General features: G+C 33.8%; 1 pseudogene; it reads left to right on the forward strand.

Annotated features, from left to right (window-relative positions):
• The first annotated feature begins 10,656 nt into the window (after positions 1–10,656).
• LOC107845178 lies at positions 10,657–19,961 on the forward strand (annotated as a pseudogene).
• Positions 19,962–20,327: the final 366 nt, after the last annotated feature.

The raw sequence follows: 20,327 nt of genomic DNA on the forward strand, positions 1-20,327 counted from the left end.
GGATTCCTGAACTGGATGATGTATCTATTAGACCTTAACCGAATGAATTTCCTTAGTCCTCACTTTCCGAACATCGAATCTAAAATCACTATCAGTTCCACCTCATAAGCCAAATTATTGTCTAGAAGCATTGAATCCCTTTTTATGATGTAGTCTCCAACCCCATGGTACCTTTTAAGAATAGAGACATGAAATGACAGATGAACTCCCAACAACCCTAGTGATAGAGCTAGTATGTACCCAATTGGACCCACATCTTCATGAACATCAAAAGGACCAATGTACCGAGGGTTGAGCTTGCCCTTATTTCTGAACCTCTTGACTACCTTCATGAAAGACACCTTAAGCAAAACTTGCTCTACAACTTTGAAGTCCATGTCTCTTACCTTGTGGTCCGCTTTGTATTTTTTTTTCCTATTTTGAGCAGCCAACAACTTGGTTTGAATGAACCTCACTTTTTCTTGAGCTTCCTTTACCAAATTTGTGCCCAAAGGTTTAACATTGCCAGCCTCAAACCACCCATTAGGAGACCTATATTTCTTTCAATAAAGTGCCTCAAATGGTGTTATATTAATGCTGAAGTGATAACTATTGCTATATAAAAACTTACACAACGAAAGAAACTGGTCCCAATGACCACCAAAATTAATCACACAAACCCTCAACATGCCCTTTAACACTTGAATCGTCCTCATTGACTGCCCATCGATTTGAGAATGAAAAAGTTACGCTAAACGTGAGCTTGGTGTTCAACTCTTCATGCAACCTATCCCAGAATTTGGAAGTTTACTTGGCATTCTTATCCAAAATGATGGTAAAGGGCACCCCATAAAGTGTGACAACCTCCTTAATGTACATTTTAGTTAACTGCTGAGAGTAGTCAATCTGAATCGGTGGAAAGTGAGCTAATTTCATCAGTAGATCCAATATCACCCAAATGAAGTCATATTTTTACAAAGTTTTATAAAGACACACAATAAAATCCATAGCAATATGCTCCCATTTCTACATAGGTATAGGTATTCTTTGAAGTAACCCCACAAACCTTTGGTATTCATACTTCACTTGCTGACAATTTTGACACTTGGACACATAATTTACAATGTCTTTCTTCATCTTGGACCACCAATAAAGTTGCCTTAGGTCACGGTACATCTTGGTTGTACCTGGATGGACATAATAGCACAAACCATAGGCCTCTAAAAGTATATCATGAATCAAATCACTAACCCAAGGAATACATAGTATTTTCTTAAACCATAATACCCCACTCATGTCATGAGTAACATCTGCCACATTCAAACACACCACCTTATTCTAGAGTTCATTCAACTTCGTATTCTCAAATTACTTGGCCTTAATCTGTCCACAGATGTTGACTTTACCTAAATACTAACCGACACGCCACCTCTATCTGAGACCCCAAACTGCATGCTTAGAGATGCTAAAGTTTGAAACTCTCTAGCTAAAGGTCTCCTGGGCACCCTTAAGAATAAAAACATCACCATACTTACAACTTTTGGCTTAATGTATTTGCCACTACATTGGCCTTACCCAAATGATACTGAATGGTCACATCATAATCATTTAATAGCTTAATCCATCTCCGCTAACTCAAATTCAAATCCCTTTGAGTAAATATATACTGCAGGATACAGTGGTTTTTGTCTACCTCACACTTGACACCATAGAGAGAGTGTCTTCAAATCTTTAATGCAAATACCACCACTGCTAACTCTAAGTCATGGGTTGGGTAATTTATTTCATAAGGGTTCAACTACCTCAAATCATAAGCGATGACATTCCTATCCTTCATCAACATAGTACCTAAACCAAAAAGTGAAGCATAAAAAAATATTATAAAGTCCTTACCTTCAACTAGTAACAAAAGAACAGGTTCTGTAATCAGAAGTGTCTTAAGCTTTTGAAAGCTCTCTTCACATTGATTTGACAAAACAAATGACACTTTATTTTGAGTCAACCATGTCAAGTGTGTTGCAATGGATGCAATGTTCTTGAAAATGTATAGTAATAACTAGCAAGGCCCACAAAATTCCTTATCTTGGTCACTGAACTAGGCCAATAATATTTAACTACCTCAATCTTTTGGAGGTCCACCATCACCCCTTTTTAAAAAATTACATGTCCCAAGATGGTGACTGAAGATAACCACAATTCATACCTTGAAAATTTAACGAATAACTATTTCTCTATTAGAATCTCCAAAACTATGAGAAAATGGCATACATGCTCTGTTGTACTCTTGGAGTAAACAAAAATATCATCAATAAGCACAATAACAAAAGAATCCAGGAACGACTTAAATGTAACATTCATTAAGCTTATAAAGTCTGTAGGTACATTAGTTAACCCAAAAGACATCACCAGAAACTCATAATGGTCATACCAAGTTCTAAAAGTTGTCTTTGGTATATCCTCCAGTCTAATTTTCAACTAATAATAACCCGACCATAAATTAATTTTTTAGAACACACAAGTACCCCATAACTGGTCAAACAAATCATCTATAAGAGGCAAAGGGTGTTTATTTCTAATAGTGACCTTATTCAGTTGTCTATAATCAAAGCATATCCTCAAACTACTATCCTTATATTTAACAAAAAGAACTGGAGTACCCTAAGGTAAAGTACTTGGGTGAATAAAACCCTTATCAAGTAGCTCCTATAATTGAGTTTTGAGCTCTCTCAACTCTCCAAATCCAGTCTATATGGAGGAATAAATGTAGGGATAGTACCCAACTCTAAGTCAATGCAAAAATCAATATTTGTATCTATAGGCATACCCGTTAGGTCTAAAGGAAGCACATCCTTGAATTCGTAAACTACCAAAACCGACTCTACAGAAAGGGACCCCGCATTCACAACTTGGAGATGACCTAAAAATAATGAAAACCCTTTCCATACTAACCTTCTGGCCTAGAAAAATAATATAATTTTTGTCAGTTTAGTCTTATATACTCCTTCCCATACTAGTTTACCATTCCCAGCATAGCTAAAGCAATTATCTCAAGCTCTTAGCATTACAGTTTAAAATAACATAATATAGAGATAAGGACATCATATCAAGAATTACACCAAAGTTCAACATGTTAAGAATAATTAAGTCTATCTAAGTCTGAAAACCCATAAATAATACAGGATAGGAATGGTAAACATGGGCCACTACCATAGACTCCACAACTAGGGTAGACATATTAATAGGATAATCAAGTACATCAAAAACCAAATTCAGACCCACACTAAATAGATACATAAGAAAAGTAGAACCCAGATCAAATAAAACAAAATCTATCCCATCACAATAAAAATAGTACCTATGATCATTGCATCAGAAGCTTCGACATCTATCTTCCTAAAAAATGTATAACAGTGAGCCCGATCATCAATCTGAGCTAACTCCTTTCCTAACTGAGCCACTCCCCCTGTGCTGTCATTTTCTTGACTGCCCGACCACCTGTTTGATTTCCCCTTCCACATTTTAGACAAGATCTTTCTCTTTTTTCTTCTTCTTTATCTAATAAACTAAACTTGAGTCTGTTGGTGTGCTCGAGCATTCAACTACCTCATAGGATACTCCTTCTTAAAATAACCAGCTGCACCATAATAATAAACCCCTACTCAAGAGAATATTGATAAAAAGAAGAGTAAGAAGCCTCTTGGACCCTAACAGTGTGCTACTAATAAGAAACCTTATCTAGAACAAAAGTAGAAACTGGCAAGGCTGACTGAATAGGACAGGCTAAATAGTCCTGTGAACCATAGCCCTTCAAGTAATACCCACTAAAGTTCCCAATGTTTTGGGACATTTTGGCTAACATCTTGGACTAGACCTCTTGTATAACCCCTTCTAATTTCATCATATAGTCAAAAACTTCATTGAACCCCTTTGCTATAAAAGTCATATGCACAAATAATACCCGAAGATCATAATTCAAACTTTTAATGAAGAGGTGAATCCTCTCCCTCTTAGTAGACAAAAACTAAGTAGCATACCAAGACAAGGCATGGAACTTAGCCTCATAGGTTGTAACTGACATGTCTTCCTACTCTAATGCCAAAAACTCATCATTCTTGTGGTCATGGAGAGCCCGTGGCACATACTTCTCTAAAAATAAGGCATAAAACTATTTCCAAGTCAGTGAAGGTAAAATAGGTAAATGGTACTCAACATACAACCTCTACCATTGCTTCGCATTCTTTTTAATAGAAAGGTCACAAACTCAACTCCATGTTGCTTCACAATCCCCATCTTATGTAACCTCTTATACCAATTAATGATAATCTCTAAGGCATCCCTAGACTCAGTACCCTGGAATGTTAGACGTTTTACATTCAAAATTTTTTTCAATAATTCATATCCTGTATCGGTCATCACCAAACCCAAAATCAAATGTGGAAAAGCATCGGTCCCTGAAGCTTCATCCTTTCTAGGAGCCATGGTGATAGTAAGATCAATAATTTGAGCTTGATAGCTGGTACTATAGGTGTGTCTCTAGTCCCCGCCAACCCACTTAGAAAAGATAACACTTGCTAAACAAATTCAGTGGACATAAGGGTAGTTCTATAACCCTAACTTGAGCCGCTACTTAGGGCTCCACACTTTATTTATCTACTACTTCTATTTTTTCCAAAGAATCCTGAGGTGGGAGAAAAGATACTGATCTCACAAGCTTCTGGCTAGTCGCTGCTAGAGCTTCATCTCTGGCGGGTATGGCTCATCCTCTCCACCTCCTGCCTCTCTCTCACTCTCATCCTCTTTCTTTTATGGCTGGCTTTATAGATAAAATAATCAATATGGTGGCTGCAGGTTGGGTTTTGTTGGACCTAGTAGTTACCATCTATAGACAAAAGAATTAAGAAGATTAGATACTCATTTGGATCGCCATATACCAATTGGAATCAAGTAATAGAACGAAAGAAACAAGAATTATAGATTTTCCTAAAGTCCAATAGCTTCCTAAACAAAAGTACATATGTCTCCATACCATTTTGTAAGACTCCATCGAACTAGTTTTAGTATGAAGAGATTGATAAACCTAAGCTCTGATACCAACTTTATCAAAACCTAAACTCGTCGTGAGAGGAATCCACACTACTCACCCGATGGGAGAACTAATTGCTCCAAGATGCCATTCTATAATCAACACTTAAAAGAGTCAAGAGCTAATCCATCAAATAATAAAATCGAAAATCCAAACAAAAATAAGTACACCTAAAGGCGAATCGTACTTATAGAAAACATCCCTAAGACCCAAAAGTTGTTGGTACCAAAACATCTAAGATTGTTAAGAAGGGGGTGCAACCCCAAAAACTGAAATGATAACATGAGTTCATAATAAAGAAATTTGCCAATGAAGAGAGATTCCATGGTAGCCCGGATAGGCTACTCACCTTGAAATCTAAAGACAACCACTAGAATCACAAGTAGTGTCTCGTAGGAGTCACTAGAATATGTGTTGCACTTATAAAAGTAAGAGCAGGTGTAGTATCTGCACACAAGAAAATAATAGTGTATTGGTAGGGTTATTTGGACAACCTAAGATGAGAATATAAACGCATAATCAAATTATAGTATAACAAGTTAACAAAAACTCACATAACCTACACCTAGCACAACAAGCATTAAATAAGCAACTTAGAGTTTCAGGCAGCAAGTCAATGCACTTACAACAAAGTCAAGTTCAATCAATACAAGTCAAACAAGTAGAGGCAACATAAGTAAATACCAAGCATATCTAATTATATCCCCTGGTTCACTCATGGAACTGTCTAACTCACCTGACCCTTATGCATACATGTTATGAGTAATATATTTACCCTCTAGCCATGACCTACCGGGGTAATTTTCATCTATATACTAAAATCTAGACACAAGTGTCTTCTAACTTTATTTAACCAATAACCTTTAAAAACACCCCAAATACCAAAATGTTCCAAATTAGAAATAAGGTAGATCAAAATCATACTATAATTGTAAATCATTTCCATTGACTGAACCAAACAACATGCACTAACAAGACACACTACAAAGTAGTTAACATGCATAAATAGCACAAACTGGATTAAACTACAATGCCATCACCTACCTCAAATCAAGAATGAACACCTCCTATAAGCTAGAGTTTTGCCCTTTCGTGCAATTTTTGCTTGATCGTGATCTTGAACATACATCATAACACATAATTAATACCATGATATACCATGCCAAGAATTACAATTCACCCCAACCTCTAAGGCCAAGTTCGTGGTTATTCTTTTCCCATTCTAGGGCTTTTCTATCATAATTCTCCTAAAATTACGAATTCTACGTCTAAATTAGTAAATTAATAAAATGCATAATGAATTAACTATTAATAAGAAAAACCCATTAACTTATTACTTAATTTCCTTTCTTGCACCTGAAAAGAACTTAATCCTTCCCTAACATCCTCCCCAAACTCCATAAATTAGAAATTCTATGATCTAATCATCAATTACAAGTTATCAAAGATGAATTTTGTACCTTTACAAAGATAAAAAAGAATTTTTGGTGTAATTTTCCCTAAATCGCCTCTCCTTTGCCCCAAAATAAGTTTTAGAATAATAAAATATTTTAGGATAACATTAATTAAAACTTTGATTTTCACTATTATATCGATGTTGCTGTAGTGGCACCTATTGATATAGTGATGTTGACCGGCCTTTGACCGCTGCTGTAGTGGAAATTTCTATGCTATAGCGTCAGTACCTATAGAAGTATGCCATCCACTATCTAGTTTTGCTTAATCCCACTTTTCACAATACACCTTAAATCCAGAACATTCCAAATAATGCCTTTTATGCTAAGATTAATTTTGAAAGTTCTGTTTACCCAAATTCAATTTCATAAATTTCTAAAGATTCCTTATTGTCTTAGATATCTAAAAATCAAATCAAACATTATTAAATCTGCCCAAATCATTATCATATTTTGCTAAGCCATACCTTACTTTGATTTTATTGTAACTAGCTTACTAAAAAATTTATAATTTTAAATTATGGAAGAATTTTAACATGGGACTTGTAACGAGAGGTTCATACACAATGATAAAAATGGCCATCACACTTAGGTAGACTTAATTATTCTAGATATATAGTACTTTTATAGAATTTTGGGTATGACCTGGCTATCTCCATATCATGTTATTTTAAACTGTAATACTAAGACAATGACTTTAGCTATACTGGAATAGATAAACTAGAGTGAGAGGGACTATATAAGGCCAAATCTATGAAAATTATATCATTTATCTAGGCCAAAAGGTTAGTGATGAAGAGATGTTCAACATTTTTAGCTTATCTCTGGGATATGAATGTGGGGTCTCCTTTATAGAGTCTATTTTGGTAGTTTCTGAATTCTAGGATGTGTTTTCTTCAAATCTATTGGGTATGCCTCCAGATAGAGATATCAATTTATTCATTTGCTTAGAGGAGAGCACTTACCCTATATCAATTTTTTCCCATTGAATGGCTCTACCAGAGTTAAGGGAGCTCAAAGCTTTACTTTAGGAATAAATTGGTATGGGTTTTATTCATCCAATTTTTATTTATTGGGGTAATTCAGTCTTTTTTATTAAGAAGAAGGATGATAGTATGGGGATGCACATTGATTATAGACAGTTGAATAAGGTTACTATTAGAAATAACTATCCTTTGCCTTTGCATAGATAATTTGTTTGATCAGTTACAGAGCGTGATGGTGTTTTTAAAAAATAATTTGTGATCGGGTTATCATTAGTTTAGAATTAGATCAAATGATATACCAAAGACAACTTTTTAAACTCGATATGGATATTATGAGTTTCTAGTGATATCTTTTAGGCCGACTAATGCACCTGCAACCTTTATGAACTTAATGAATGATATATTTAAGTCATTCTTGGATTCATTTGTTATTGTGTTTATTGATAATATTCTAGTCTAATTTAAGAGTAAGGAGGAACATACAGGTCATCTTTTCATAGTTTTGGAGACTTTAAGAAAGAAATAGCTATTTGCTAAGTTTTTAAAGTATGAATTTTGATTGTCTTCAGTTTCTTTCTTAGTGTATATGGTCTCTAAAAATGGGTGATAGTGGATTCCTAGAAGATTGAGATAGTTAAGAATTGGATTCGGCCTAGTTTAGTGACCGACGAAAAGAGCTTTGTCGGTCTTGCTAGTTATTACCATAGGTTTGTCAAGAACTTTACATCTATTGAAATGCACTTGATAAGGTTGACTCAGAAGAAAGTATCATTTATTTGGTCATATCACTATGAAGAGAGATACTAAAAGCTCAAGACACTTTTGACTACAATGTCTATTCTTACGTTATCAATAGAAAGTAACGACTTTATAGTATTTTGTAATGCTTCACTTTTGGGATTGTGTGTTATGTTTATAAAGAATAGGAATATCATTGCTTATGCTTTGAGGTAGTTGAAGCCTCATGGAAGAAATACCCAACACATGACTTAGAGTTGGCAATGGTTGTATTTGCACTAAAGCTTTAGAGGTACTACTCTTTATAGTGTCAAGTGTAAAGTCTTCAAAGATCATTGTAAAATGTAACACGTGTTTATTTAAATGGATTTGAATCTAATGTTTCGGAGGTTGATGGAATTGTTGAAGGATTATGATGTAACTTTTCAGTATTACTTGGGTAAGGTCGATGTAGTAGTAGACACATTTAGCTCAAAAGCCATAACTATGGTTAGTTTGTCATTCTTAAGGGAGTCCAGTCAATCATTGGCTAGAGAGTTTCAAACTCTAGCATCTCTAAGCATGCAGTTTAGGGTCTCAGATAAGGATAGCATATTATCTAGTATTGAGGTGACGTCGATATTTGGGGAAAAGATTAAGGCTAACCAATTTGAGGATAATAAGTTAAATGCACTGTAGAATAAGGTGGTGTGTAGGGAGGTGGAAAAATCCACTCTCAAAGTGGGTGGCATGTTGGGGTTTAAGAGAAACTTATGTGTTTTTTCAGTTGGTGATTTGATTTGTGATGTACTTTTGGAGTTCCATGGTTTGCGTTATTCTATTCATCTAGGTATGACCAAGATTTATAGTGACTTGAGTTAGATTTATTGGTAAACCGGTATAAAGAGGGATACACTGGATTATGTGTGTAAGTGTCAAAATTGTCAACAGGTGAAGTATGAACACCAAAGGCTTTTGGGTTGCTTCAAATAATGCCTATACCTATATAGAAATGGGATAATATTACTACGGATTTTGTTGTGGGTCTTCCTATAATTTGGGAAAATAAGACTCTATTTTAGGTGATAATAGATCGGTTGATGACATTATCTCATTTTTGTTGGTTTGAGTACACTACAACTCTCAGTAGTCAGCTAAAATCTACATCAATAAGATCATGAAAATTTCTGGGGTAACCTTTACCATCATTTTTGATAGGGATGCCAAGTACACCTCTAAATTTTAGGACAAGTTGCATGAGATTTCGACACGAAGATCACATTTTGCATAACTTTTCTTCCTCAAACTGATGGACAATTGGAGAGGACAATTCAGGTGCTATAGAAAATATTGAGGGCCTATGTGAATTATTTTGGTGGTAATTGGGACCATTTTTTGTGTGAGTTTTGCACAACAACAGTTATCACTCTATCATTAATATGACACTATACATGGCACTTTATCGAAGTAAATGTAGGTCACTTATTGAATGGTTTGAGGATGGAGATGTCAAACCTTGTAAGACCCCAAAAATTTTGACCAATTTATTTTGGACCCTCCTGCATATGTTATGATTATTTTTAACTTGAATCATATTAAGGGGTGTTAAAGGAGTGTCTTAGGTAAGTTTTGGAATTTTCAAAAATGGTTTGAAGTTATTTTGGGACCCCAAACTAGTGAGGATTTGCGATAGTGGATGCCACACCACCTAAGCTCTATGATAGTGGCATGCCATGCCACCTAAGATCCACGATAAGAGTGTGGTACACTAGCTAGGCACCGAGATAGCGGCATGCCACATTGCTATGCAAGAATTACCCAGCTCATTATTTTTTTTGTTTGGGATGGTGAATTTTTGGTCCTTTTCAAAACAACTGAAAATGTTCCCCAACCTCAGAAAACCCCCAAATCATAGAGCTTCGCATTGTGCTTCTTTTCTACAACTTCCAAGTAAAGAAATACATGGGGTTTATCAAGGATTCCATTCTTCAGGATTTAAACTTCAATTCCTCCCCAAATTTTTCTAATTTTCAGGCATGTTATACACTCTTTATTTTAATTATGATATTATTACACTAATTAACTTGGTATTTTGGTGTTTTGGAATGATTGAATCATCTAGGGTTGAGGGTTTTTTTCTTGCTAACACTTGCATTATCTTTCCTTTGTTTTAAATGAATTATTCACGTTTAATTAATGGATTTTTGAATTTAATTTTAGCATTGTTATAATGGTGAATTTGGTGACTTGGGTTTTTACAATATGGATGAATTTCGGTATGGTAATGATATTAACCTCAACCCACAAGTTCATCCTTAGTATATTTATCCCTTCGAGGTTATTGAAGATGTGGATCCTATTATATACAGATTAGCTCTACCATCGAGATTATCTAGAGTCCATCTGGTATTTCATGTCAAGTGAGTTTGACGAGTCCATGAGTGAACTAGGGAATATATTTATAAGCTCGATAATTTGTTTACTTTTCTTGATATGTGTTGACTTGGGTTGACTGAATGTGATATGGTGATATTTTGTTGGCTTGTTGGTTTTAATCTTAAACTATTTATTTGATGTTGTTTTCCTAAGTATATGTTGGTTTAGAGCATTGATTAACTTGTTGAACTATATTTTGGTTTTATGTTCATATTCTCATCTCGGGTTGGCCAAATGACTCTATCAGTATACTATTATTTTTTTATGTTGTACTACACCTACTCTTACTTTTGTGAGTGCAGCGTAAATTCCAACAGCTCCTATGATATCTCTTTTGTGATTCCAATAACTGATTATACATTTCATAGTGACCAGCATATCTGGGTTACCATGAGATCTTTATCTTCGTGACATAGTTCATTATCTGGACTTATGCTTTCATTTTAGTTTTTGAGATTGCATCATAATCTTGATAATCTTAGATTTTTTGGTACGGACAACATTTGGGTTTTAGGGATGGTTTGTCTAAGTACAATATTCCGCATTTAACTATACTTATATTTAGGTTTAGATCTGAATATCTTTATAGATGGATTAGTTCTAATTATTTCTTCAATGCTTGATTTTAAGATGGTATTTTGAGATATATGGTTCTCCCTACCAGCTAAGTAGTGTGGGTGTCACTCAAAATAGGTTTGGTTCATGACATAATGTGTTCCAACGAAAGCAGTAAAGACTATAATTAATAAAGATGATAGTTTTACATGAAAACACCCAGCTCACAAAAAAGATCGCTAACTTTGTAACCGAAGGATAATTCCACATGATTCTTTCCTTAAGTTTATCTAAAGTAATTATCATTCATTCCTTGATTATTGGACATCCATTGTTATCCACTAGTACTCTTATTGTAAGTTACAGTGAATTTTTGTTAGAGTACATGCCCTACTGATCATTGACTTTAACGTAAGAGTTGCCTATGGATAAAACTGGTTGCCTGACGTATTCCAAGGAAGCAGTAAAACAAGAAGTAAAGAACACAGTGATTTTTACGTGAAAAACACCCGCTCAAAAAAGTTTAAAAAACCACAATCTGTACCTTTACAGGATTTAACCCCAACTTTACTAAATATTTTTGAGCCTCAACAACGACTGATTACAAAACTCTTGTAACCAACAACTAGAAATTATAAACACTAATTCCTATACCTCAATAATTAGAATTATAAACTCTAATTCCTATAACTCAATAACTGGAATTATAAACTCTAATTCCTATAACTCAACAATCACCCTTGACTGTTGAACCCACTTCAAGTTATCCCAAACTTGAAGTTAACTCAGCTCAGTATTGTTCCCAAACAATCAATCTAGGAAAGCAATAAATTACAACTCAATAAGAATAATACATTTAAACTGACTCATGAACTGTAAAGTTTTAATCTTGTGAAACAGGTTCATCAATCATTTCCTTTGTACTGGCAGCACTTGAATCATCAATTAGAGTTCTCTCAATTATGAACTTTCTCAATTTGCTCGTGATTATACTTTTCTCTCTCTTGAAGTGCGCAAGTTACTTTGAATGATACATCTTCTATTCAAGCAAAGCTCTCCAAAGAGTCATTCTTTATTTCAAACCCCTCCTTTAATTAGAACTCTCATTGCATAGAGTTCTACTTTAAGTGAGACTCCTTCTTCAATTCCAACTCTTGTCTTATTAGTGTTGTAGTCAAACTCCAACTCTTTAAATCATCTCATCTTCAAGTATTTTACTCAACCACAACGTTTTCATTTTCTCATGTGATTAGTAACTTGAGTATATCAAATTTGGCTCGCTCATTCATTCCTGACTTTAGACAATCTTTGTCTGCATCTATCAGTGAAACCTAAAACATGTCTTTCTATGCTTGGATCAACTCAAGTAACATAGACCATTCATGTGTCATCCATCAAAAACTTCATTGATCTAACAAAGAGTCTTTCAATTAGTATGTTTGCTATCTTGCGTAGATTTCTTCAATCTGCAGAATTTTTCTCCTTCTACACATAGGACTCTTCAGGATATGCTCAGAAGTGAAACTCTTTTTTTCCATAGACTCCTTTTTCAACTCAACTTGCTTTCCCTTTATCATAAAGTGTTTGAATCAAATTCAACTTCTTCAAATTAGCATATGTTTATTTCTTTGATTTTATCAGAATTAACCACTTATCTTGTTCTTGATTTCTTCCACCCTTGTCTTTAATCATCGATGATTTTGCTACAAGTTTAGCTACATGAGATAGTGTGTCTGTGAACCAGCTTGACTGACATTTTTTGTATCACTTTTTTAGTTTATCAATCATCAAAACTACATCGTACCTAACAAATTCCCCCTTTTTGATGATGACAAACCTCTTGTGTTTGTGCATTCAAACATCTTCACTTGTAGGCACTAAAGTATAAAATAGTAGAATGAAATAAGTTAGTCAATGGGTTATAAACATTGCATAACCCTATTATCTTAAAACTATTTCAATGCAATAATATACTAGCCAAAGTGATTTGTTATGCTATTCATGGCCACTGGGGCTATCACCAAAATAATCAGACAAAGACTTTAGCCAACATAGTAATATATTAAAGAGAGCAAAAATATGAGTCAATTTAGCAAAGATAACCATTCCATTTAACTGTCAGAGTATGTTCCACATTAAACCTAAGCTAGTACTGAACAAACTAAAACAACTGAGCATTAATAAAAAAAATATGGTATAAAAATAGGACATGGCTAAGGATACGAATAGTGAGGATCTAATGAGGAAGGTGGAATAGGTGTTATCAACTGTGTAAATTGACGAATGACTTCAATATGTTCATCCCTCTATCAATCAAGGTCAAACTTCAAAGTCATGATTCTATCCTTAAGAACCTGTTATTCCACTTCATGACTATCTTGTGCAACTTCTAGTTTAGGTTTTTTTTTCTAGCCAAATCATTTCTTTATTATCAATTATTTCAAATGAGTGTTAGCCCTCTTTATTAAAATAGGTAGGGAACCATCATTCATCTGTTCAAGAACATCCATTGTTGTTTTATAAGTCAAGCCTGAACTAGGACTGAGAAGTCCCCCCAAAAAATAGCCATTTAGGAACTAAAAGGGAGAGCATATCACTTTTTATTCTTCAAAAACATATGCTGCATATGGTTAATGATCAAGTTTGATAAATTCATGATACACAAACTAATATTTTGGTTGAGAGAGAAGAAGGAATTTTTGGTATAGAATTAATATATTTGTGCACAACTATTTGGAGAAAGTCAAAGAAAATTTGGTCAACCAGTTCGTCAGCATCATAGGACAAGGGGAGGATGAAGTGTGAGGAATGGAACAGGTGTGCTTTACTGTTTCAACTTATATAGCCTATGCTTATATCAATGTAGAGCATACCTGATAAGAAGAACTTTGTGGTCACAATTGCTTGATTGTACCTATTTTTCTGCACAATTTAATACAAAATTAGGTTACAAGAGTAAAAAATCTGCAATTGGACACACAACTAAATGTGCAAGACTGAATCGAATAATATTTTAGCTAATAAGATTAAAAATAAAAATGGTTATTCTAGTCAATCATTAAGGAGAGTTTATGCAATTTTAATCATCCCCAAGTCTAACCTATTCCTTTCAAAATGTTCTTTACTTAGTGCCTTTGGTGCTTCTCCAGTCAATTAAGTAACCCATATTGTCAATATTCTTATAGCCCTCAAGAGTGAAATTTGCTTTCCTTTGATTACCATAGTCTCAAGCCATTGATTCCCATGAGATATCTAAAGATTCTTGTGACAACACCAATTCTTTTGAACTACCAACAAAATTATCAGCAGCTTGTGTTGGTGTTATTAATGTATCAATTTCTTGATTTGTTGTTCCCCTGTCAATATGACCTCAGTCTGTACAACAGTTGAACCAGGTGGTAAAATATGTTCCTGTGCATGCTCATCAGTTTCACTGTCATCTTTTTTTTTTTTAAAAAAAGAGAATCTCCCTTGCTTCCACCTTACACGAGCACTCCAAATCTAACAATCTTTAAAATGGATTTTGTTTTAGTTCTCCCAATTTTTTCAAATCTAGTAATGGTTCTCTTTTTACCATCTCCAAAAGATCCATTCACCCTTTAAATATGGTAAGTGAAAGGAACTTTATTTGCTTCCAATTTTATGCTTTGAGCAAGCTCTATCCATGTACTAGTTTTACTTGCCTCCTTTTACTCTCACCTGCAAAATAAATTAGGGGTTAACTTGGGTCCTTTCTTATTAGAAAAAGGATGTATGAGGTTCCTTGTAGCCCATCGAGGCAACAAGTTATGCGACCTATTTCTCTGACCAGTTTTGACTTTTTTGTTATCTTGTGCTAACATAGAACTAAATTCTTTTGCTAGGATTATGCTTCTTGTTTTGTTTTTTGCTGCAACTAGAAATTCAGTGGTTGGATGTCCAAAGTTACCAAAAATATAACATAGGTCTTTAATAGCATTAGAAGTCTTATAAAAGCCCAACCCAACCATTTTATTGTGAGTTCTTTGACCTAGCTTATGAACAAGTCTTGAAGAATATGTCCATCTATTAGCTCTTTCAAGATCACATTTTAATTTAGAAACTTCTTGACTTAGTTGACTAACCTTTTCTTTTCACAAAGGTATTCATGTTTAATATTAGTCTATTTTGACTCAATCTTTTCTTGTTCCTCACTTCTGACCTTTTTTTCATTTTTCAGAAAAAGATAGTTTTAGAACTTTAAATTTGATGGTCAGGTTTGATGAATCAAGTCGTCTAACCTGTTCATTAAGAGTGCATTTTCCATTTTCAACAATGTTCTTACAAGTTTCTAGATCAATAAAATCAAACTTGAGATTTGTAAGATTGTTGAATGACTCATCCCTATCAAAAGTTAATTCTTGGAAATCATCAATAAGAGCACTCATTAAGAAAACAAGTTTCTTTTTACAAAATAAATGCAACTTCTCTTTGAGTTCAAAAATACTTACCTCAGAGTTTCCATCATCTTTTTCCATGTAATCTCCAATGGCCATGAGAGTAGTTTCATCTTCTTCTTTATCGTTTGATTTATCACTTTTGGATGCCCTATTTAGATTTTCCATGTCCATCTCATAGGTCCTCAAATTACCAACTAACTCATCAAGGGACATTCTAGTGAGATTCTTAGCTTCTCTTTGGTTGTAACTTTGACATTCCACTTAGACTTTGGTAGGACTCTCAAGACCTTCTCTACCTGTTCCTCAGTAGATAAAACCTTTCCTAGAGATGATAACTCATTTACCAACAAAGTTAACCTAGTTATCATTTCTTGTTGTGACTCAATTTTTTCCATTTGGAAAACCTCATATTCAGTGAAAAGTAATACAATTTTGAATTTTCTCACTTGGATAGTTCCTTCATATGTATTCACAAATGCATCCCAGATTTGTTTAGCAGTGTTACAATTAGACACTCTATTGTACTCGGTTGGACCAAGACCACAAACAAGAATGTTTTTGGCTTTTGCATTCTTTTGTAGTGCAACAAGATATTTTGGGGTGAATTCACTCCTTACCTTTTTCATTTGTTCTCCATCCACTAACTTTATTAGAATTGTTGGTCTATCAGTGATTCTATCCCATAATTTGTAATCTGTACTTTGAAGATACGCTTCCGTCCTAGTTTTCCACCAAATAAAGTGAGAACCATCTAGTAGTGGATTGACCTTTACTGTGACCAGTAGGTGGTGCAGAATCCATTATAGTGATCTTTGTCTTAGATGTTAACCCTTTTTAAGACAACCTCACTTTTATACCACTTGTTAGAGTATGTGCCCTACTGATCAGTGACTTTAACGTAAGAGTTACCTATAGATGAAACAGGTTGCCTAGCATGTTCTAAGGAAGCAGTAAAACAGCAAGTAAAGAACACAATGATTTTTACATGGAAAACACCCGGCTCAAAAAGGTGTAAAAAAACATGACCTGTACCTCTACAGGATTTAACCCCAACTTCACTAAATAACTTTGAACCTCAACAACGACTGATTACTAAACTCTTGTAACCAATAAATAGGAATTATAACCTGTAATTCCTATACCTCAACAACTGGAATTATAAACTATAATTCCTATATCTCAATAATTGGAATTATAAACTCTAATTCCTATAACTAAACAATCACCCTTGACTGTTGAACCCACTTCGTGTTATCCCAAACTTGAAATTAACTCAGCTCAGTATTATTCCTAAATAATCAATTTAGGAAAGCAATAAATTACAACTTAATAAGAACAACACTTTTAAATTGACTTATAAATTGTAAAGTTTTAATCCTGTGAAATAGGTTCGTCAATCTATTCCTTTGTACTAGCAGCGTTTGAATCTTCAGTCAGAGTTCTCTCAATTATGAACTTTCTCTATTTGCTCATGTTTAGCCTTTTCTCTCTTTGAAGTGCGCAAGTTACTTTGAATGATACATCTTTTATTCGACCAAAGCTCTCCAAAGAGTCATTCTTTTTTTCAAACTCCTCCTTTAATTAGAACTCTCATTGCATGGAGTTCTACTTCAACTGAGACTCTTTATTCAATTCCAACTCTTGTCTTATTAGTATTTTAGTCAAACTCCAACTCTTTAAATCATCTTATCTTCAAGTATTTTACTCAATCACAACTTCTTTAATTTCTCACGTAGTTAGTAACTTGAGTATAACAGAATTAGGCTCGCTTATTCATTCCTGACTTTAAGCAATCTTTGTCTGCATCTATCAGTGAAACCTGAACCTATCTTCCTATGCTTGGACCAACTCAAGTAACATGGTCCATTCACGTGTCAACCATCAAAAACTTCACTGATCTAACAAAGAGTCCTTCAATTAGTATGTTTGGTATCTTGTGTAGATTTCTTCAATCTGCAAAATTTTTCTCCTTCTACACATAGGACTCTTCAGGATATGCTTAGAAGTGAAACTCCTTCTTTCCATAGGACTCCTTTTTCAACTTGCTTTCCTTTTATCATCAAGTGTTTGAATCAAATTCAACTTCTTCAAATTATCATATGTTTATTTCCTTGTGTTTATCAAAATTAACCACTCATTTGGTTCTTGATTTCTTCCACTCTTGTCTATAATCATTGATGATTTTGCTACAAGTTCAACTACATGAGATAGTGTGTCTGTGAACCAGCTTGACTAACATGTTTCATATCACTTTGTCAATCATCAAAACTACATCGTACCCAACAATTTTCTTGACTTACTTATTTTATGTCATTTTGTCAATCATTAAAATTTTACATTACCCAACTAAACATATTCTATTGTTATTTAGAAAATAGTTAAACATGAATTTCATTATATTAATATGAGTTGAAAGATACCATTTACTCTTACTCTATTATTTATTTATTTTTTATTATTAAATGTATAATTTAAAAATACTTTCTAAAAATAGTCTCTAACATAAATATATGATAAAACTGCCTGTTATAGATCCTTGCGATCCAATCCTTCTTTAAACTCGAACATAGTGCATCGTGTTGCCCTTTAAAAACCTAGTAATAAATATTTTGATTTACATACTCAAATTTTTGTCACACATTAAACTTTATTTATTTTTCTATCTAAAAATAATTTAATATTGATATCTTTAATTTATGATAAACATACCTAATTATATAGCAATATCTTGAATTTGCTTCATATCTTATTGTATCAAAGATACAATAATACAATCATTCAAAAGGATTAGGCAAGTTGGTAATTTGTATTAGTAAAATAAAAGTCTTGTTAGAGTTAGTCAATGTCTGTTGTATTCTTTTGAGAGTTGCCAAACCTAGAACCATTGTCGTGTTGCCATAGTCAACATTTCTCCTACCTATAAATATAGCCAAATTTTACACTCTTTATCACACCAAAACATAAGCAATATACACAAAAGTATAGCAATTTCATAAACTATAGCAATTGAAATGGCTTTGAATAGTTTTTTTTTCTTCATGTTTTAGTCACGTTTTCTCTAGTAAGCATGGCACTTTCTAGTTCTCTTTCACCAAATTTCTACGATCATGTTTGTCCCCAAGCTTTGCCAACCTTAAAACATGTCGTTGAGGATATAGTCAAGCAAGAGAGTTAGTGCCTCTTTACTATGTTTACATTTTCATGATTGTTTCATCAATGTGAGATTATTTTTCTCTTCTCAAACTTAGGTATTTCTATTCATGCATGGTACTATATGTACATAGTTATGCTATTGGTTCTGGAGATGTTATACTGATGTATTTCTCATAAATGCAGGGATGTGATGCTTTTTAATTCTTCTAGACAAAACCGCGACCATTGACAGTGAAAAGACTGTCGTACCTAATAACAATTCTATTAGAGGATTTGATGTAATTGACAAAATCAAGTCGAAGGTTGATAAATGTTGTGGCCATCCTATTGTGACCTGTACAGACATTGTGGCAGTCGCAGCTTGTGATTGTGTAGTTGCAGTGCGTTATTTACTAACTTCATCTAAGTTTGTCAATTTTTTTCTTTATTATAATTTTTCTATGTTCAATATTTGGTTTAATTACTATACTAATGCAAAAGTTATAATAATTGTGAACAGGGTTCAAGGCATTAAAGTGCTAATTATGAAAGATTAATTCTTGCATACTAGCTGCAATAGCTACTATATAATGAACCCTTTGCTGCTTTGCAATTATATTAGATCTCAAGTAGTGGATTTTTTCATGAGCATCTAAGTGGACCAACATGCGCAGTGCTACTGGGAAGAATGGACTCCACTACAACAAGTAGAACAACAACCAACAATGATATTCCAGCTCCATTTATGGACTTACCTACACTTATCAAAAAATTCAATAAGCAAGGCTTGGATGAGAAAGATCTCGTTGCTCTCTCTAGGGCCCACATTATAGGGTTTGCTTAGTGTTTTACCTTCAGGAACCTCATCTATAATGAGACTAATATTGAACCCTCCTTTGCAAGCCAACGCCGAGCCAATTGTCCACGTAGTGGAGGTGATTCCAAGCTTGCTCCCCTAGATCCAACTCCATCTCTTTTTGACTCTAAATATTTTAGTAACTTGGTGTCCAAGAAAGGACTTTTGCATTCTGACCAGGCACTATGTAATGGTGGTCAAACTGATAATCTTGTTAAGAAATATGGTATTAACTTCGGGAGTTTTTCTAAAGATTTTGTCGATTCTATGATTAAGATGGGAAATATCAAGCCACTTACATAGAATCAAGGCCAAATTCACATAAACTATAGGAAGGTGAACTAATAAGTGGTAATTGATGAGGTTGACGAATAAATTTTTTCAAGAATTAGAATGTTTTCAAGTGTAATTATGATCTCTACTCATTTGAAGAGCCTATCTTCCATATAATAAGTTGATTGTGAATGGAGAGACTTACTTTGCATGTTTGTGAGAGATTTGATCTTTTTTTAATTTTCTGAGTATAAATCAAAGATATGTTTTGTTATAATGAACAAATTCCTTTCCATTTGACGTTGTTTTTTTTTTAAAAGAAGATGGTAGCGTTGAAAGTGATTGAAATTATTTCTCTATATTTTTTATTAAGTATAGGGGAGTTTTAAATAGTCAATTTACAACAAACATATATGTATAATTCAAAATTCAGATAAA

This window comes from Capsicum annuum, chromosome 10 (assembly GCF_002878395.1).
Source record: "Capsicum annuum cultivar UCD-10X-F1 chromosome 10, UCD10Xv1.1, whole genome shotgun sequence".
Classification (NCBI taxonomy): domain Eukaryota; kingdom Viridiplantae; phylum Streptophyta; class Magnoliopsida; order Solanales; family Solanaceae; genus Capsicum; species Capsicum annuum.